Below are 18,483 nucleotides of genomic sequence, written 5' to 3' on the forward strand. Positions count from 1 at the left end.
GCACCATCCTGGGCACATGGCTGCGCTGATGCATGGAGTTCACCTCCTCTACCCCCTCCAGTGGGCTCAGTCCAGTGACCATCCCGTCTCCTTCCCAGTGGCACAGCCTGTGTTGGACTCTTCCTGACTCTGGGTGGGGCCCGTTCTGGATGCCTCTGACTCGCGCTGTGCTGGGAATGAAAATAAAATGGCTCTGGGATGTAAACAACAGATTGGTGTGGAGCTGGGAAGCTGGCAGTGGGAATGTGAAAATAAGATCTTGGTTGAATAGCTGTGGCAAATATTCTTGACATTCAGACATTCAGGCAAATAATCAGACATTCTCAGTCTATTCTTAGGGTGAGAGGAGCTCTCGCCCCAGATTGTGGGGCTGGAAAAATCCGTTCTTCATGAGGGGGAGCAGTTCTCCCAAGCAACCCCATGGTGACAGCCTGGGTGCTGAGAAGCCAGGCCAGCTCTCACCAGCACAGGGAACCAGAGCCCAGGGCACAGGCTGCGGAGGGCGGGGGGCTGTGAACAGCCAATGGAAGTGGCAGCTCTCCCTACCCTTCTGTTCTGCTCAAAGGCGTGTTTCTCACGGTACCCTCCATAGGCAGAAAGGGAACGATCCTCCTAGCACAGCCCCATTCATTGAACTCCTGCTTATCAGAGGGGGAGTGAAGACACCCCAACATCTCTAACCAGTCTTCTCTGTGCTTCAGGCTTTGCTTGCCCTCCTCTTGCCTGGTATCTTGGCTAATCATTCATTGAGAAAATAGACCCCCATCAGGCAAGTGCACGTCACTCCCTGCAGCCGTCAGAATTCAAGCAGAAAACAGAACCTTCCCAAGTGTTTAATCAGAGGAAGTAGCACTGACATACATACAGCACCATGCGTACGACAGAGGGATAGTGGGAAGTTGCTGTATAACACAGGGAGCTCAGCCTGGTGCTCCGTGATGACCTAGACGGGTGGGATGGGGGAGGGAAGGAGGCCCAAGAGGGCCGGGAGATAGATATAGATATAGATATAGATATAGATATATGTAGTTAGTGGCATTAGGGTACCAGAGAGGGAGGCTTGTTTCAGAGCATGCATCTCAGGACTGTGCTTGCATCTCATCATTCCCAGTGTGCCAGGGACCATCCTGGGCATGTGGTTATGCTGATGCTTTATATGTAGGTATTTTATATATATATATATATATATATATATATATATATAGTTATGACTGACTCATGTTGTTGTACAGCAGAAACCAACACAACATTGTAAGCAACTATCCTCCAATTAAAAAAAGAAAACAGGGAATCTAATACCAGGAAATGGCTGTGGAGAAGAACGAAGACCACAGGGGGTGATGCCTAGGGGGTTTCCGACGAAGAGGAGGAGGGAGGCAGTCTTGTCCCCCAGGAGGTGCTGGGCTCCCCTGCAGAGCCCGACCACGGGGGGCGTGCCTGCAGGAAACAGGCTGAGAAGCAGCATCTGCTCTGGAGGTCTCACCCACAGACAGAGGGAGAAGGAATACCCCCGCGTCTCCCTTCCCCCACCTGATAACCTCCCATCAGCACCTCGAATTGACTACACCCGGAGAGGAGCCAGCTGACGCGGGTCGTGGGAAATGCAGGGGCCGCCCGCGGCAGGCAGGGCCAGGCAGGGAGGGCCGTGAGACCTCGTCAGGGACCAGCACGCCAGGGGCAGCGACGCTGGCCTTCCTTTCACCCTCAGAAGAAACAGTCACACGCTCAGGCAGGCGTCCCTCTTCACCCGTTTTTCTGATACGGAAAATGAAGTTCAGAAGGGTTCCAAAAAAATCGCCCATGGGCTCTTAGAGCTGAGATTATTTTGGCATCCGAACTAATCTAAGCTGTCTGAGATTTAAGCTCTCAAACTTTGTTTTCTCTCCTGACAGGAAAGCTGGGTAAGTTTTGATGAAAGTGAGCCAGATCTATCTTTAGACTCAATCAAAGGCTTTAAACTTAATTTTTGAAAACCGCAATTAATGGAAAATACATTTGTGCCAAAGAGCAAGCAACTAAAGAAAACAAGCCTGTGGCCTGCTGGAGCTTGACAGCAGGTCAGCCTTGAAGAACGAGCCTGGGGCTTGAACCATCTCCAGGGACAGCGCGCTGCGCTCAGGAACGTGGACGGGATCCGCTCCCGGCCGGTCAAGGCCACCCCAGGTCTCTCCGAGTCACTGAAGCCTTTCCGCCCGTGTCCCTGCCCGGCACCACTCTGTGGAGTTCCCACAGCTTTATGTCAGCGATCCATGAAGTCCCTGCACTGAAGGTTATTCCAGGCCACCGTGGGACCCCTCCTTCTGGGACTCTGACCCCCAAGTCGGGTCATTTGATGCCCCTCCCCACTCTCCTCTCCACATCCTGTGCCAGGCTCCATCACGGGACTGGATGCACGGCTCTGCAATGGTCTGTTTTCTCCGTGATCTGTCCTAAGGGACTGTGAGCACCACAGAGTGAGTGCAGGGATATACAGGGACCCGGGATATTCTTAACAACACAGTTCAGTGAAAAGAATGTGCAATCGGGTGTCCCTTCGACCTCGAATTATATCTCACGGATGCTATCCTTAAAAGGTAGTCATTTAGGGTCTGAACTTCAGTTTTTTCCTCTAAAAAATGAGATTACTATTACCTTCCTTAGCTGTGTAACACAGGGAGTTCAGCTCTGGGATGACCTAGAGAGGTGGGATGGGGGAAGGGGTACTCAAGAGGAAGGGGATATATGTATAGGTATATTGCTATTTCACGTTGTACAGCTGAAACTAACACAGCATTGTAAAGCAAATATACTCCAATTAAAAATAAATAAAAGGAAATGTAATTCAACTTAAGAAAAAGGAATAATAAGAATTAAAGAACTTAAATATTACCTTTCTTTAAGAAAGGGTTGCTGTGGCTGTTCACAGTTTAGACTTGCTCAAGCCCTATCATTTCCTTTCTTCCTTGACATTTTGAAAGCAAACTACTCTGTTCTCTCCTAAAATGTTTTTGGATCATGAAAGAATAAAATATTGGGATAGATAGGCCATGATTTTGAAGCAAGGTGATGATAGGAACTAAAATTCAGTATAGGAAATGGAAACCATTCCGAGTAATTCAAGAAGAAAGTGATTTAACGGGGGATATTCAGTTCAGTTCAGTTAAGTCGCTCAGACGTGTCCAACTCTTTGCGACCCCATGAATCGCAGCACGCCAGGCCTCCCTGTCCATCACCAACTCTTGGAGTTCACTCAGACTCACGTCCATCAAGTCAGTGATGCCATCCAGCCATCTCATCCTCTGCCGTCCCCTTCTCCTCCTGCTCGCAATGTGGGATATTAGGGGAGTAAAATTGCCAAAGGAGCTAGAAGAATGGACGTCACAGGCCCAGCACGGACTATGGAGTTCAAGGGCATCCAGTCCATGGTGGCTGCCCACGTCAGGAGGCTCTGTTGCTGCCACAACAGCCAAATCATCTCCCAGCTATAACCTCACGCGTTCGCTTCCTAGGGCTTCCCAGGTGGTGCCAGTGGTGAAGAACCCGCCCGCCAGTGCAGGAGACATAAGAGACGTGGGTTCCTTCCCTGAGTCGGGAAGATCCCCTGGAGGAGGGCATGGCAACCCACTCCAGTATTCTTGCCTGGAGAATCCCATGGACAGAGGAGCCTGGTGGGCTATAGTCCATGGGGTCACAAAGAGTCAGACACAACAGGAGTGACTTAGCATGCACACACATTAGTCTTCTATTGCCGCATGACAATTTCATCATAAACCTAGGGGCTGAAAGAAACACACATTACTATCTCATAGTTACTGTGGTCAGGAATCCAGGCATAGCTTACCTGGATCCTCTGACTCAGCGTCTTGTGAAGCTGCCATCATGGTGTCAACTGGGGCTGCAGTCTCATCTGAGTCCTGCCCAGGGAAGGAACTGCTTCCAAGCTCACATGGCTGTTGGTGGCATTTGGCTTCTTGCAGGCTGTCAGAGAATGGGCTTCAGTTTCTTACTGATTATTATTAGCTGAGGGCATCCTCAACCTCTTGCCACATGTCTACTAGCTTCCCAAAAATCAGTAAGAGAAAGAGCATCTCCTAGCAAGATGGATGATGCTGTCTCATACAACATAATCATGTACATGTAATTCCATCACCTTGCCACATCCCATGGCTTATTACAGGGGTCCCCGACCTGTGGGATCTAATTCTTGATGATCTGAAGTGGAGCTGAGGTAATAATAGAAATAAAATGTACAATAAATGTAATAACCTTGAATCATCCCCAAACCATCCCCACTCTGGTTTATAGGAAAATTGTCTTCTATGAAACCCTTCTATAAATCCATTATAAATCTATAATGTCTTCTATAAATCCCTGGGGCTGCTGGAAGTCACAGGTTCTACCGCCCATATTTCAGGAGAAAGAATTTCACAAGGGTGTGAATGTCAGCAGGGAGAATCTCGGGGCCATCTGAGAGTCTGTCCGCCACACCTTGTTTGCCAGCAGCCTTAGCAGCAGGAGGATGGCTTCACCTCGCTTCTGCCTCTCATGTTACTCACCAATGCATTTAACCTCAAAGCAGAATTTCCATTATAACCCTAGACACCAAGGATTCTGGAAAATGTCATGTATCCTTTGACAACGTCTCTAACTAGATGGAAGGTAGAATTGTGGTTGAGAGAGTCAGTTCAAAATACCCACACCGGTGGCATGTGGTATTGAGCATCTGCTCTAGTGGGAAGTTTTACTAACGCGATGACAAAACACGCATTGAATATTTGTTGTGGGAGCATCAGTGTTACAAAATGGTCAAGAGCATGGGCTTGTAGTCAGATTGCCTGGATGCGGATTCTGTTTCTATCTTAAAATCCTCATCTGTAAAGTGGGCATGATAAGCACACCTATAGAATCACGTAATCAGTGAGGGTTTGGCATAGAGTCACAATTCAATAGAGGTTAGACGACATCATTATTCCTGTGGGTCAAGCGATTTCCTAAGTGCTTTCCACACATCATCTCATTGGATCTTCACTAGAGCATTATGAAGTTGCTACTGTTATTCCCATTTCACAGATAAGAAAACCGTCTCGGGGAGGTTATGCAATTTCCCCAAAACTATTAAAGCCAATTATCGGAAGAGTTCACGGCTCTTAGTCATTGGGTTAAACTGCCTCCTCTTCACCCTTTGAAGATAAAATTGATTTTTATAAATGGCTGTAATCAAAATAACAGGAATAATAATAATCCTTTAAAATCATGGAGGGCTTTACAGTTTACAAGTTGCTTTTTCACTTGAGCCCTCTGATAAAATGCTGTAATGTGTATATTCATTGTTTGGTTTGAAAATACTCAATTCTGAAACAGAAATAGAAAAAACTAGACAAATGAAATTCATAAAATATGTTATTACAGAAATTATGACGTGTATATTTAACCATAGATAGAAAGAGATAGAAAGTTAAAAAGATATCTACTTTTTGCTGCTGCTGCTAAGTCGCTTCAGTCATGTCGACTCTGTGTGACCCCATAGATGGCAGCCCACCAGGCTCCCCCATCCCTGGGATTCTCAAGGCAAGAACACTGGAGTGGGTTGCCATTTCCTTCTCCAATGCATGAAAGTGAAAAGTGAAAGTGAAGTCGCTCAGTCATGCCCAACTCTTTGCGAGCCCATGGACTGCAGCCCACCAGGCTTCCCCATCCCTGGGATTCTCCAGGCAAGAATACTGGAGTGGGTTGCCATTGCCTTCTCCAATGCATGAAAGTGAAGAGTGAAAGTGAAGTCGCTCAGTCATGTCCGACTCCTAGTGACCCCATGGACTGCAGCCTACCAGTCTCCTCCGTCCATGGGATGTTCCAGGCAAGAGTACTGGAGCAGGGTGCCATCGCCTTCTCCGATCTACTTTTTAGGAGGCACTAAATATTCCTGAGGCACCTGTGCACTAAATATAAGTGACACATAAATATGCATGAGTCCTGTGAGGTTCTGATGTTCTGGGTGTGCTACATATACATGAGCAATCAATATCCATGAGGCTATAATTCAGCCACACATTGATTGACACCCATTCTGACTTGTGTGCCCCCTGCAAAACCTCATGGCTGAAACTCAGGCCTGCTCAGCAGGTGAGCTGCAAGCTACAGCTATTGTGCTGATGTACTTGTGCTGTCTCTCCAACAATTTGTGTGCTCTTGGCAGTGGACTTTCCACTGGGGAGCCCCTTAGCTCAAACCTCAACTCTCATCCTGTAACAGAACCATCAGTGGGGAAGGTCCCCAAGGGGGAAGGTTGATGTGGTAGAGGGTGAGGTGGGCAGATGAACACTGCCCGCCCCATGGTTTGGTGCTGTGGTCCTTCCGCCCTGATCACACGGCACCCGAGTGCTCATCTCTTTCTTCTTGCTTCCTTTATGTGTTTTACAATGATTCTGTAATCCATTTGGTTAGTGAGCCTTTCTGTTCCATGACCTCAGGTAGGGTGTACCAGTTGGCCTGGTAGTGACCTTAGAGGCTACCACTGCAACATGGTAATTTCCCTTGCGATAAGTGATGGGAAGCAGGTAATGATCATGCTCCTCTCATTATCAATAAGGAAATTAAGAAATACAGAGGATATGTGATTATCTAAGGACACTCAACCAATTAGTAGATTAATTGGAATTAACACATAGGTTTCTCCAAGTTTAGTTCCTTTTATTCTAAACAAGATCCACATAACAACAACAACAACAAAAATCAGAAGGTACAAAAAAAAAAAGAAAGAAAGAAACAGGTTTTTCTTGTGGGCCTCCAAAGAAAATTTGCAAAGAAAAATTCCAAGGCTGTTCTGAGCAGCGGGGTTCCTGGGCAGAACAAGGCATTGCTCTGGCAAATGCCTTGTTTTTATGGAGCCACTTGCACACGTGCCCATGCTGGAAGCATCCTTAAAAGAGGCCTCTTGTTTAGATACACAGATGCCCTTCCTCTGTTCCTCATCGATTCTGTAAACACCCTCCTTAGGGACAAGGCTGCCAGCCGACAGACGCATGAGAGACTCTGATACTATTAGGCATTACATCCAGAAAAAAAAGAGGCTTGAGCCAGAAAGGGGTCAGTCATCTGTGTGTCCTTCCTGAAGTTGGATCTCTTGCTAGACAGTATAGCCCTCAGAGATTTGACCTGTGTGTTTGATCTGGCTTTTTTAACTGTTGACTTTTGGATCAACTTTAGTTTGGCTAGGGTATGAAACTTTCTTTCCTCAAATTAATAGTTACTTGAATAAGCACTTTCTGGTCTTCCTTCCATTCCTTTCCTCACTGGCTTTGAAGCCACATGTAAATAATGGTTGCTGGCCGAAAGGATCTGGGGGCTATGACTAAGGCCTTTCTAGAGAGGGAAGGCTCCTGGGTAGAGACTATTTATGCCAATTCCCAAGCTTTTGTAGGAAGCATCAGTCTTTTTAGGGTTTCCCCGGTAGCTCAGATGGTAAAGAAGCTGCCTGCAATGCAGAGACCCAGGTTGATCCCTGGGCCAGGAAGATCTCCTGAAGAAAGCAATGGCAACCCACTCTGGCATTCTTACTTGAATAATTCCATGGACAAAGGAGTCTGGTGGGCTACAGTCCACGAAGTCACAGAGAGTCACGACTGAGCGAAAACACTTATCAGTCTTTTCATAGGAGAAAATGGTTAGCCACAATGGAACCTTGGAAATAATTTTCAACAATCATTAGGCACCCCAAATGTGTAAATTTTCTGCAAATTTACACTGGCTTTGCTCTTGTTTCCATTTCATCATAGCCATATTACCTCTTTCAATTGTTCATCACGTCACTAGGTTCGAAGTACATCACAAAAACTACTCTATTCATGGATATGAAGAACTCAAGTTATTAACAAGGAAAATGAACACAACGTCTTCCTGTATTTTTCCAATCATGTTTTTGTGGATGTGTTTGAGTGTGTGCAGGCACACACAGAGACAGCAATGAAAACACCTGGAAGGAGAAATAACAAAATGTTTACGTGTACTTATGGAAGAATTATGAAGCTACTGGTGGAAGATGGTAAAGAATCTGCCTGCAAAGCAGGAGACAAGGGTTCAAATCCCTGGGTTGGGAAGATCCCCTGCAGAAGGGAATGGCAATCCACTCTACTATTCTTGCTGGGAAAATCCCTTGAGCAGACGAGCCTGGTGGACTGTAGTCTATGTGGGTCACAAAGAGCCAGACACACTGAGTGACTCACACTTTCACTTTTCATGGAGGAATTATAGGTAATTTGTACTTGATTTTTTAAAATAACTCTCTGTATTGCTTAAATTATTATAATCATCTTTCATTGCTTTTACCATTTTATTTTCTTTAAAAAGTTTCTCTATTTCCTTTCTGAATAGAAATAGCAATATTGAGAAGGTCTTTACTGTTATCAAGCAGCTTTTTGAAAGCTAAATAACCTCAGTGGAATTTATAACATCCCTGGGCAGTTAGTATCATCTTTATATCCATTTTATAGATGCCTCAGACAGCCTGTTGTATCCAAGGTTACACAGCCTCTAAATAAGCAAAATTGAGAGGCAAAGACAGATTTTTTTGGTGTCAAAGCCCATGTACTTTCCACTCTGCCATAGCTGCTCCCTGTAGGGACTTTCAGCACTGTGTCCCCAATTTCAATCAACAATTGTTTTCTGGCATGGCACTCCGGGGGGTACAAAGATAAAAATCTTGCCCCTCCAGGAATGCACAGTCCAGACCAGGGGTTCACAGCCACAGCTGCACAATAGATTCACTCAGAACCAATTTTCAAACTTTTGAGGCCTGGGTCAGCCTCAGACAATCTTTAAAACTCCTCAGATGATTCCAATGTGCAACCAAGGTGAGAACAACTGGTCTACCAAGAAGTTGGCATATCCGTAAATGCACAGATCCTGCCAGAGACAATATATATATACATTCAATTATGACAATTCACAGCCTTGTTTCCAGTAATTGCTTCTTTCCTGGCATCTTATGGGTCCTTGGCATATGGGTCTCTTTGCATGGATGTCACAATTTAAGACTATAAATTTAACACTAGGTACTATAAACAGCTTTTCATGTTTATTCTTAAAATTAGTTGGAAATAGCTCTTTTACTCTCTTAATGCAGTGTAGTTGGACAGTGTCATGTAGCGAAGAGAATTCTAGATGTGGAACTCTGAAGACGGGTTTAGTCTTGACTCAGGCTATAAAAACTGTGGTTTGGGACAAGTCACTTCTCCTCTCTGGGCTGGGTTTCTTCCTCTATAAAATAAAAGGGTTTAATTACATGCTGTCTTCATTCCTCTAGCTCAAACTACCCATATAATTCTCTTTCATGTAACCCTTACTAAAAAGCAGCTAGCCCAAGATAGACAATGAATTTAAAACCTATGTATTTTAGTTATCAATTGCTTCATTACAAATCACCTCAAAATTTAGTGGCCTAAGACGACGGCTTACTATTTTTGATTCAGTGGATTTACTGGGAGGTTGCACTGGTTTCTCCTGGGCTCACAGGTGTGGCTGCAGACAAGGGGAGTCAGCTGTAGCTGGAATATCCAAAAGGGTCTTACTCAATTGCCAATTGGTGCTGGCTCTGGGCTGGAGAGCCTTCATCCTCTCCATGTGACCTCTCATCCTCCAGGGGATAGCCTGGAATTTTGGTGGCCTCAAAATTCCAAGAAGGTAAGAGTGGAAGTTGCATAGCCTCCTGAGCTCTAGGCTCTGGAACTCCCACAGTGTCACTTCAACCATAATTATTAATCAAAGCAAGTCATGCGATTAGCCCAGGTTGCTGCTGCTGCTAAGTCGCTTCAATCATGTCCAGGTTAGATAGGAAAAAAAAAAAAAAAGAGGGTGGAGCAAGAGATTCCACTTCCCGATAAGAGAGGCAACAATGACAGACTGCAAAGGGGTGTGGACACATGAGGTGCGGTGCATGTGTGGCTATTATTGTAATAATCGTCCGTGTTATTTTTGCCTGGAGGTGCTATATAATGTAGTGGTTAAGGGCACAGTCTTTGGATTTAAACAATCTGGTTTCAAATCCTGCTGCTTCTGTTGACTTGGAACATAGGACAGGAGACTTAAATCTCTCTGTGCCTGATTCCTCATTGGTAATTTGGGAAGGATAACAACAGTGCCCACAACCCTTATGAGGCTGACTGTGATAAATAAATACGATTATATCTGTTAAGCCCCTGTGTAGTGTGCTCAGTCCTGTCTGACTTTGACACCACATGGACTGCAGCCCACCAGGCTCCTCTGTCCATGGAATTTTCCAGACAAGAATACTGGTGTGGGTTGCCATTTCTTTCTCCAGGGGATCTTCCCGACCCAGGTATCGAACATGTGTCTCCTGTGTCTCCTGCATTGGTAGGCAGATTCTTTACCACTGCACTACCTGGGAAGCCCGTAAAGCCCCTAAACTCATAGTAAATGTGTCCTAAAAGCTCTTTGCTCTTACTACTGGTCCTAGTTTTCTGCAGGGAGTGAGGGAGCTACTTCATCCTTCAGGTCAAGGCAGCAACCCTTATCCCACTCCTTCCCAACGTTACATCAATTAGACTGCCTGCAGTCACTTGTTATGATCCTGAGGGGTGACAACGCATTTGGTAATGATTAGCACCAAGCTCATTTGCATACAGCATCTCTTCCGTGAAAAGCCAGCTCTGAGCACTCATCTGAAAACAAGGAATGTGATGTATGGTCTCAGTGGGAAGGGTGTGCTTCTGGCATGAACAGCTCTTGTTCCTCGGTAGCTCCTGGCTCCTGACTGCCCAGTGGGGTGCAGTCCCAAGTGAGAGAGCCCTCTGCCCCCTGGAGCCTCAGCCTCAGCTGCACAAACCACGCCACCACTTACTGGCCAACGGTCCCACCAGGACTCACCTGACTGTGGGCTGGAAGGGCCCTCGGGTCACTGGTGTGGTCCAGCCTGTCCTTAACTGCCTGCTGTGCACAGGCTCCCTAAGTCAGGACTTAACCTGTGACTTGTCTTCTGGGAGACACAACCTGAGCTTTCTGCAAGGCAGTTCAACTAAGCTCAGTAGTCTGACTTGCAGCTTTGGAGTCAGACAGACATAGGTTCCAATTCCTTACTGACACTTACAGTCATCATGACTCAGGGCAAGGGGGATAACTTCCCTATGCCTTAGTTGTTTCCTCTGCAAAAAACATCTACCTGGGACTTCCCTGGTGGTCCAATGGTTGAGAATCCACCTGCCAATGCAGGGGACATGGGTCCGGGTCATTCCTTGGTCCAGGAAGACCCCATATGCTGTGGGCAACTAAGCCCATGTGCCACAACTTCTAAGCCCGTGCTCTGGAGCCCCAAGCCATAACTACTGGAGCCCATGTGTCTAGAGCCTGTGCTCTACAACAAGAGAGGGACTGCAGAGCCCATTCACAGCAACGAAGACCCAGCACAGCCAAATAAATACAAAATTGAAAAAATCATCTACGTTACAAGGTTGATGTAAAGATTAGAAATATGTATACAAAGCACTCAACTCAGACTCTGGATATTAGTAGGATCAAAGTAAATGATTTGTTCAAAGTGCCCGTGAGCTCAGGGTACATAATAGGCACCCCCCTCAAAAAATGTTACTTCCCTTTCAAGTACCAGGGTGAATCTAAGCCTGAAGCTATTCCTTTATTAATGTATTCCACAAACCACTGCAAATGTTGCAGAGAACGCAAATGTATATATCCAGTTCCAAACTGGAAGCCCATGAAAGCAGGGATCCTACCTTTTGGTCACTTGTCGTTTAAAAGGTACCTATACAGTACCTGAAATACAGTGGGTGTAAAATGAATGCTTGTTGAAGGAAAGATAACCTGGTCTTTGCCATCCCTGAGTTTGGATTTAGAGAGAAGATGAGGAATATGCATAAATAACCGTATCCAGGTTGATTGATTCAAGTGGTCAGGGAGGAGTAAGGGGTATGTAAGAAAGTACCCCCTGCAGGGGGCTCAGGCAAGGCTTCACGGGAGAGGCACATGAGAATCAGCTTTGAGGAAAGGGAGGATTTCAAAGTGCAAGTATGAGAAAGAAGGCTGAGTATAAAAAGGAGGACCCGTTTAACCCATGGCTGAAATTTACAACTGAAGCTGGAGGTGGCTCCCTCTCTGTGTGTTTGTTGTTGCCGTTGTTGTTTAGTGGCTCAGTCGTGTCCAACTCTTCTGTACTCGGTGGCCTGTAGTCCCACCAGGCTCCTCTGTCCATGGGATTTCCTAGGCAAGAATACTGGAATGAATTGCCATTTCCTTTCCCAGGGAATCTTACCAACCTAGGAATCAAACCCAAGTCTCCTGCATTTGCAGGTGGATTCTTTACCATTTAGCCACTAGGGAAGCTCTAAGTTGGCATTACTTCTACTAAATATATAGAATTTTAGAATGTTTTAATTCAAATATTTGTTTAATCATACCAAATCATTCTGACAAGCTTTATTTCAATAGTAATTATGTTTTCTAGTATGTTAGCTTGAAGATAATTTCCAAGATCATTAGGCAACTCTCAAAATCCTGGACAGATACTAAGCTGACTTCATTAATAAATATGTTAGATACTAAGATCATTTCTAAAAAGACAGAATACTGAAATGGTGTCACTAAGTATAATTTAGATTGTATACTTTTGCTTATTTTTATATGCTATGTGGGTCTGTTAATAAATGTGTTTATGTTTTGCCACTTTGAGAAGTTATAATAAAGGATATGCAATGGATATAGCAAGTTGTAGAAGGTTCCTGAAAGGGGATTTAATTGTGGTCAGAGCTGGCTACATTTAATGAGTCTATTTATGAGATTGTCATTGTATTTGAGCTATTTTATACCTCTCTATAAACTGCAGACAATGGATACACAAACTTTGTCTTGTCAGGCAGAGATTAACTGACTTCCTGGAAAAACCAGTTTTGGTACCTGGGTACCTGCAAATTGAACCAGATCCTGTTACCTTGCCCAAATAGTCAGTTTTCCCCCAATTTTCAGTTCTTCCAGATTCCTTCAGTATCTGGCTACAACCTTCCAAACTAACTTTTCCAATTTATCTGCCTTCTGCCTCGTGGCATCCCTAAGAACTACAGCGTCACTGTCCATATTCTTTCTGGGACTCTTGGTTGCCTTGCAGCTGGCCATTGGCCCCAGGACCTGAAGAAGGTCTGGAAGCTGGAGCTCTATTGCTTGATATAAAGCTTGAAGCACTATCCATCACACAGAGCATGCGTGAGCTGGAATTCTCTCTTGACAAGCCACTCTCTGGACTACTAAGGAAGGCTGGTGAAATGCTTGGGTCATGCATGCCCTTAGAGAGGTGACCTTGATTGTGGACAGCAATTTCACCAAGAACACTGACATTCTAGCTCAAGAACTTCAAGAAACTCAAGGAGCTGTGCTGCATAACTGGATGTATTCCTCCACTGGCCTGTGGGAATCCACTGGACTGGTTACTCTTAGAGTACAACTCCTGGTTCTTTAATATAACCTTTTATATCACTCTTTCCCTTTTTCACTTTAAAGTGAAAGTCGCTCAGTCATGTCCGACTCTCTGTGACCCCATGGACTGTATAGTCCATGGAATTCTCCAGGCCAGAATACTGGAGTGGGTAGCCTTTCCCTTCTCCAGGGGATCTTCCCAACCCAGGGATCGAACCCAGGTCTCCTGCACTGCAGGCGGACTCTTTACCAGCTGAGCCACAAGGGAAGCCCTTTAAACATATTTCTTTTAAGATGCCTGATCTCCAGGACCCTAAAATAACCTACCTTTGCCACCACTTCTCTGCAGATGGTTGAACTGGTTTTGCAGGAATAGAAGCAACAAAAAGTCCTTAAGAGACTATTTCTCAGACTCTGCTTCACTCCATTCAGGGGTTTATAAATTACTTCTGAGTTGGTCAGTGACAAGTGATATTCATTCATTTTTCAAAAAAAGGGCAGGCAGTGTTGAACTTTACCTGAGGCCTGTGCTCTAAGAAAACAGAGCTGGCTAAGAAATTCCCCCACACATTTGTCCTCTGAAATCTCTCTTCTCTTTTGTATTCCAAGAAACAGCTACAGCAATGCTCTCCCATGCACTAAAAGAAGACTCATCTCTAGTCTTCTTCATGACTCTTATAAGACTGTGGACGACCCCTTTGCTGACCTACCCTTATTAAAATTCCAGGCCCCCCTTTCCTTTCTTAGAGAACTTTCTCATTCATGAACATTCTTCCTATTGCAATAGCTTGAATAAAATCATCTTCTTACTCGACAATCTGTTCTGTCTGTTATACTTTCCAATTTAAAAAATAAAGATAGATGTGGGAGGCTTTTTTCCAGTCTTTGGAATTGTTGTGTAAGGAGGTGATGTCTGAGACAGTGTCTGCCAACTCCAACCATGGAACAAGCCTGACAATGGAGGGGCGGGGGGCACAGTGGGGGGGAATATGCAAAGTACCTGGGTCCTTGATGACATTGTTATATTGCTGAAAAGAGTCAGTCTTCTTACTCCCCATCACTTCCAGACTTCTTGTTCCAGTAAACAATATTTCGTCTTATGCTTTAAGTTACTGTCTTTTGGGTATTCTGTTTTGAAGCCTCAAACACCCTAATAAGAATGCTTGCAGGTTTCAGGAATAAAGAAAACCTGTGCCAGAAATCTCGAAAGATGTTTGAGAAGAAATGATTGCCTGTTATATGCAGGTTATGTTGCTGTTCAGTTGCTAAAGTCATGTCCGACTCTTTTCTACCCCATGGACTGCTGCTTGCCAGGCTTCCCTGTCCTTCACCATCTCCCAGAGTTTGCTCAAACTCAAGTCCATTGAGTCGGTGATGCTATCTAATAATCTCATCCTCTGTTGTCCCTTTCTCCTCCTGTCCTTGATCTTTCCCAGCATCAGGGTCTTTTCCAATGAGTTGTCTCTTCGCATCAGGTGGTCAAAGTATTGGAGCTTCAGCATCAGTCCTTCCAAGGAGTATTCAGGGTTGATTTCCTTTAGGATTGACTGGATTGATCTTGCTGTCCAAGGGACTCTCAAGAGTCTCCTCCAGCACCATAATTCAAAAGCATCAATTCTTCAGCGCTCAGCCATCTTTATGGTCCAACTCTCACATCCATATGTGACTACTGGGAAAACCATAGCTTTGACTAGACAGACTTTTTGTTGGCAAAGTGATGTCTCTGTTTTTTAATATGTTATCTAGCTTTGTCATAGCTTTCCTTCCAAGAAGGAAGTGTCCTTTAATTTCATGGCTGCAGTCACCATCTGCAGTGATTTTGGAAGTTATAGAGAGACTTAGTTTCCTGTGTCATTGTGTGACACTGGAGTTAGAGAATCATTCCTGAGAGGCCAAAAGACACAAAAGAAGCTTTCAGATGTGAATGAAGAATGATTCAAAGGCAACCTGGATGGATAGATGATTGAGGACCTGAAAAGCTGTTGGACATCTCAGCAGACGTCAGCACAGGCATGTAACCTCACAGATCAAATGCACTCTGTGCCTCCCCTAGCACGCACAAGGGTCTCCAGGGAAAAGTGGGCACGTTCAAATGGACTGAGATGAACTTTTACCCACATGAAATAGCCAGATTCATGAGGCAAGGGCTTTGAGGATGGCTATCTAGTGGGGTGGCCTTCACGAAGAACTCCTTCCATCTCTAGAGTTCCCAGGAGGAAACTTGGAGTCTTGGCATGAAGTGGGAGTGGGGGAGCAAGAAAGATGGGCTCCCGACCCCCTGTTGCAATTCAACCAGAGCAGTCTAATTTTATTGCACTATATTTGCACTATATTTGTGGTTTGCAATTACAGTTTTACTCGGGAAAGAATTCCAATGCTAGCAACAATTATTTGAAACCTGTGAGCTAGAGGATACATCTCAACATCTCTCTCCCACCTCCATCCTCAAGTACACCTTGAGGGAGCAGGTATGTGGTTGGGGTTGAAAGTAGGTGTTGGTACACAAGTTTCAGGAACCTTACTGACAAATGTATATCTTTACTATGGGTCTGAAACAGGGGGTAGAGTGGCCCAGCATAGCAACCATATTTTGATAAAGAAATCTACTGTTACTTTATCCCAATAAAAGAAAACTCATATCCTTGAAATTTGGCCTGGAAGGAGGACCTCAAGGGGAAGGATGGGAGTTGGACCTAGAAACTCTTCTTCTGCTCCTCTAGGTTCTAAGTGTTCTGTTCCCCTTTGGATTTTCTCAATTTGTTCACTTCCTCCATTCTCCAACAGCTCTCCAACCCTCTCAACAGAATGATGCTCCCCCAGCATTTTCTTTCTTTCTTCAAATATCTACTTTCCTCTTAAAATGGCAACAAGTCAGTTTCACAGATTCTCCAGCTAAAATGGACTTTCAAAAACAACCGAGGGTTAGGGAAGAGCAAAAGAAAAACACATGAGTATCGATCAAGTAAATGATGCAATTTTCAAAGCACAGGATGATTCCACTTGAACTGGATTGTTCTCAGGGATTTTACCTCTTCCTGTTTCATACGAGCTCCTGTTTCATACAAGCTCCGTGAATGTCAATGAGCTAGCCATCCAAAGGGCTGACATCACTTCCCAGATCCTCTGCCTAAGCCCTCACTTCAAAAGTGGAAGTGAAGTCGCTCAGTCATGTCCGACTCTTTGCGACCCCATAGACTGTAGCCTACCAGGCTCCTCTGTCCATGGGATTTTCCAGACAATAGTACTGGAGTGGATTGCCATTTCCTTCTCCAGGGGATCTTCCCAACCCAGGGCTCGAACCCGGGTCTCTTGCATTGTAGACAGACGCTTTACTGTCTGAGCCACCAGGGAAGTCAACCTCACTTCAAAGCTCCCACCTGTTGCCTGTGGGTAATACTGGCCACCACCTAGGATCTTCTCCTAAACATCTTGACTCTTCCCATTGACAAGGTCAAAAAAGATTCTCTTCCAATACCTATCTTGGCTTGGTTGTGACACATATTTTCTGCCCAGGATTGACACGATGATTCATTCTTCAAGAGAGATTGCCCAGTACAATCTCAGTACAAACACTGGTGTGGCTTTATCCTTCCAGATCAAAGAGTCTATTGTTATCTTAATCCTTTTATAACCAGACAGGGGAAATTATACACTAAGATTCCTCTTTTTTTTTAATTTTTATTTTGTTTCGGAGGATAGCCGATTAGCAATGTTGTGAGAGTTTCTGGTGGACAGCAAAGGGACTCAGCCATACATATACATGTGTCCATTCTCCCCCCAAACTCCCCTCCCATCCAGGCTGCCACATAACAATGAGCAGAGTTCCATGTGCTGTACAGTAGGTCCTTGTTGGTTATCCATTTTAACTATAGCGGTGTGTACAGGTCCATCCCAAACTCCCTAACCATCCCTTTCTCCCATCCTCACCCCCCTCCCCCCCCACCTTCCCAACTATAAGTTTGTTCTCTAAGTCTGTAAAGTTTGTTCTCTAAGTCTCTAAGACTCCTTCTGTTTTGTAAATAAGTTTATTTGCCATTTCCTCCTCCAGGGGATCCTCCCAAGCCAGAAATGTGCATCTCCTGTGTCTCCTGCATTGGCACGTGGACTCTCCATTATTGAGCCGCCTGGGAAGCCCAGTTCATTTGTATCATTTTTTTTTTTTTAGGTTCCCCATATAAGGGATGTCATACGATATTTAGGATTTTTAGAATTCCTTTCATGAAGAACATTGTATTTTGGCCTGAAGGTTGTTGGATATGAGGTGGAAAAGCTTTTTTTAAACACCTGGGGCTTGAAGTCTATCTTAATCCCTGGACCTCAGCCTAGTTCTGTTCCTGGGCCTGGGGAACATCTTAACAGAAGAATTCAAAGTTTCAACAGGTGATCCAGGAAGTGAGGACGGGTGCCTTAGGCCAGTTACTGCATGAAGGAGGAATTTGGAGAGAACAGGAATGTCTAAAAGTGGACTTTGGTGTGACTGCTGTAAATTTTTCCTTTAACTCCTCTAAGAAATCTTTAGTTAAATCTACAAGGCTCATGTGCTTTGGTGTGAGTGAATTCTTTTGCACATTGACTTTCATGCCTGGTTGGGGTCATCCTTGATGCAACACAGGACTGGAGGAAGACAAAATCTAGACTCAAATGGGCCATGAGAGAGTAAGTCCTCAGGGAACAAGTGTTGGGAGAGACAGACTGTGAAACTGGAAGTGTAGGGCAAGTTTAGCTGGATGTGTAGGTCAAGGAGGCCCTCGTTGACTTCAGAGCCACAGCATGATAAATTAAGCATTGTAATCCTTCACTGATCCCCAGTAGCTAAAGTCCATACTCCTTGGGGGAGAGGGGCCCCTCCTCCAAATACTTTTCTTTCCTCAGATTGTCTTTCCATTTTCCTTCTAAAATGGCAACAAATCTCATCTACAAATTTTTTTTTTTTTTTTTTTAGCTAAGACTGGAATTTTCAAAACAACTAAGGATTAGGGGACTATCCATCAATTAAATGATGCAATTTCCAGACACAGGGCTCTGAACGTTTGTATGCATGACACACAAAATCCATTAAAATTTGGCCTCCCCAAC

At 44.8% G+C, this 18,483-nt stretch overlaps 1 long non-coding RNA gene across 1 annotated transcript; it reads left to right on the plus strand.

The window, feature by feature from the left end:
• The first annotated feature begins 9,555 nt into the window (after positions 1–9,555).
• LOC129652678 (uncharacterized) lies at positions 9,556–17,938 on the plus strand. Its single transcript, XR_008714679.1, has 3 exons — positions 9,556–9,654; positions 15,760–15,875; positions 17,456–17,938. It is a non-coding gene; the product is annotated as an uncharacterized LOC129652678 (long non-coding RNA).
• The last annotated feature ends 545 nt before the right edge of the window (positions 17,939–18,483 follow it).

This window comes from Bubalus kerabau, chromosome 5 (assembly GCF_029407905.1).
Source record: "Bubalus kerabau isolate K-KA32 ecotype Philippines breed swamp buffalo chromosome 5, PCC_UOA_SB_1v2, whole genome shotgun sequence".
Taxonomy (NCBI): Eukaryota; Metazoa; Chordata; class Mammalia; order Artiodactyla; family Bovidae; genus Bubalus; species Bubalus kerabau.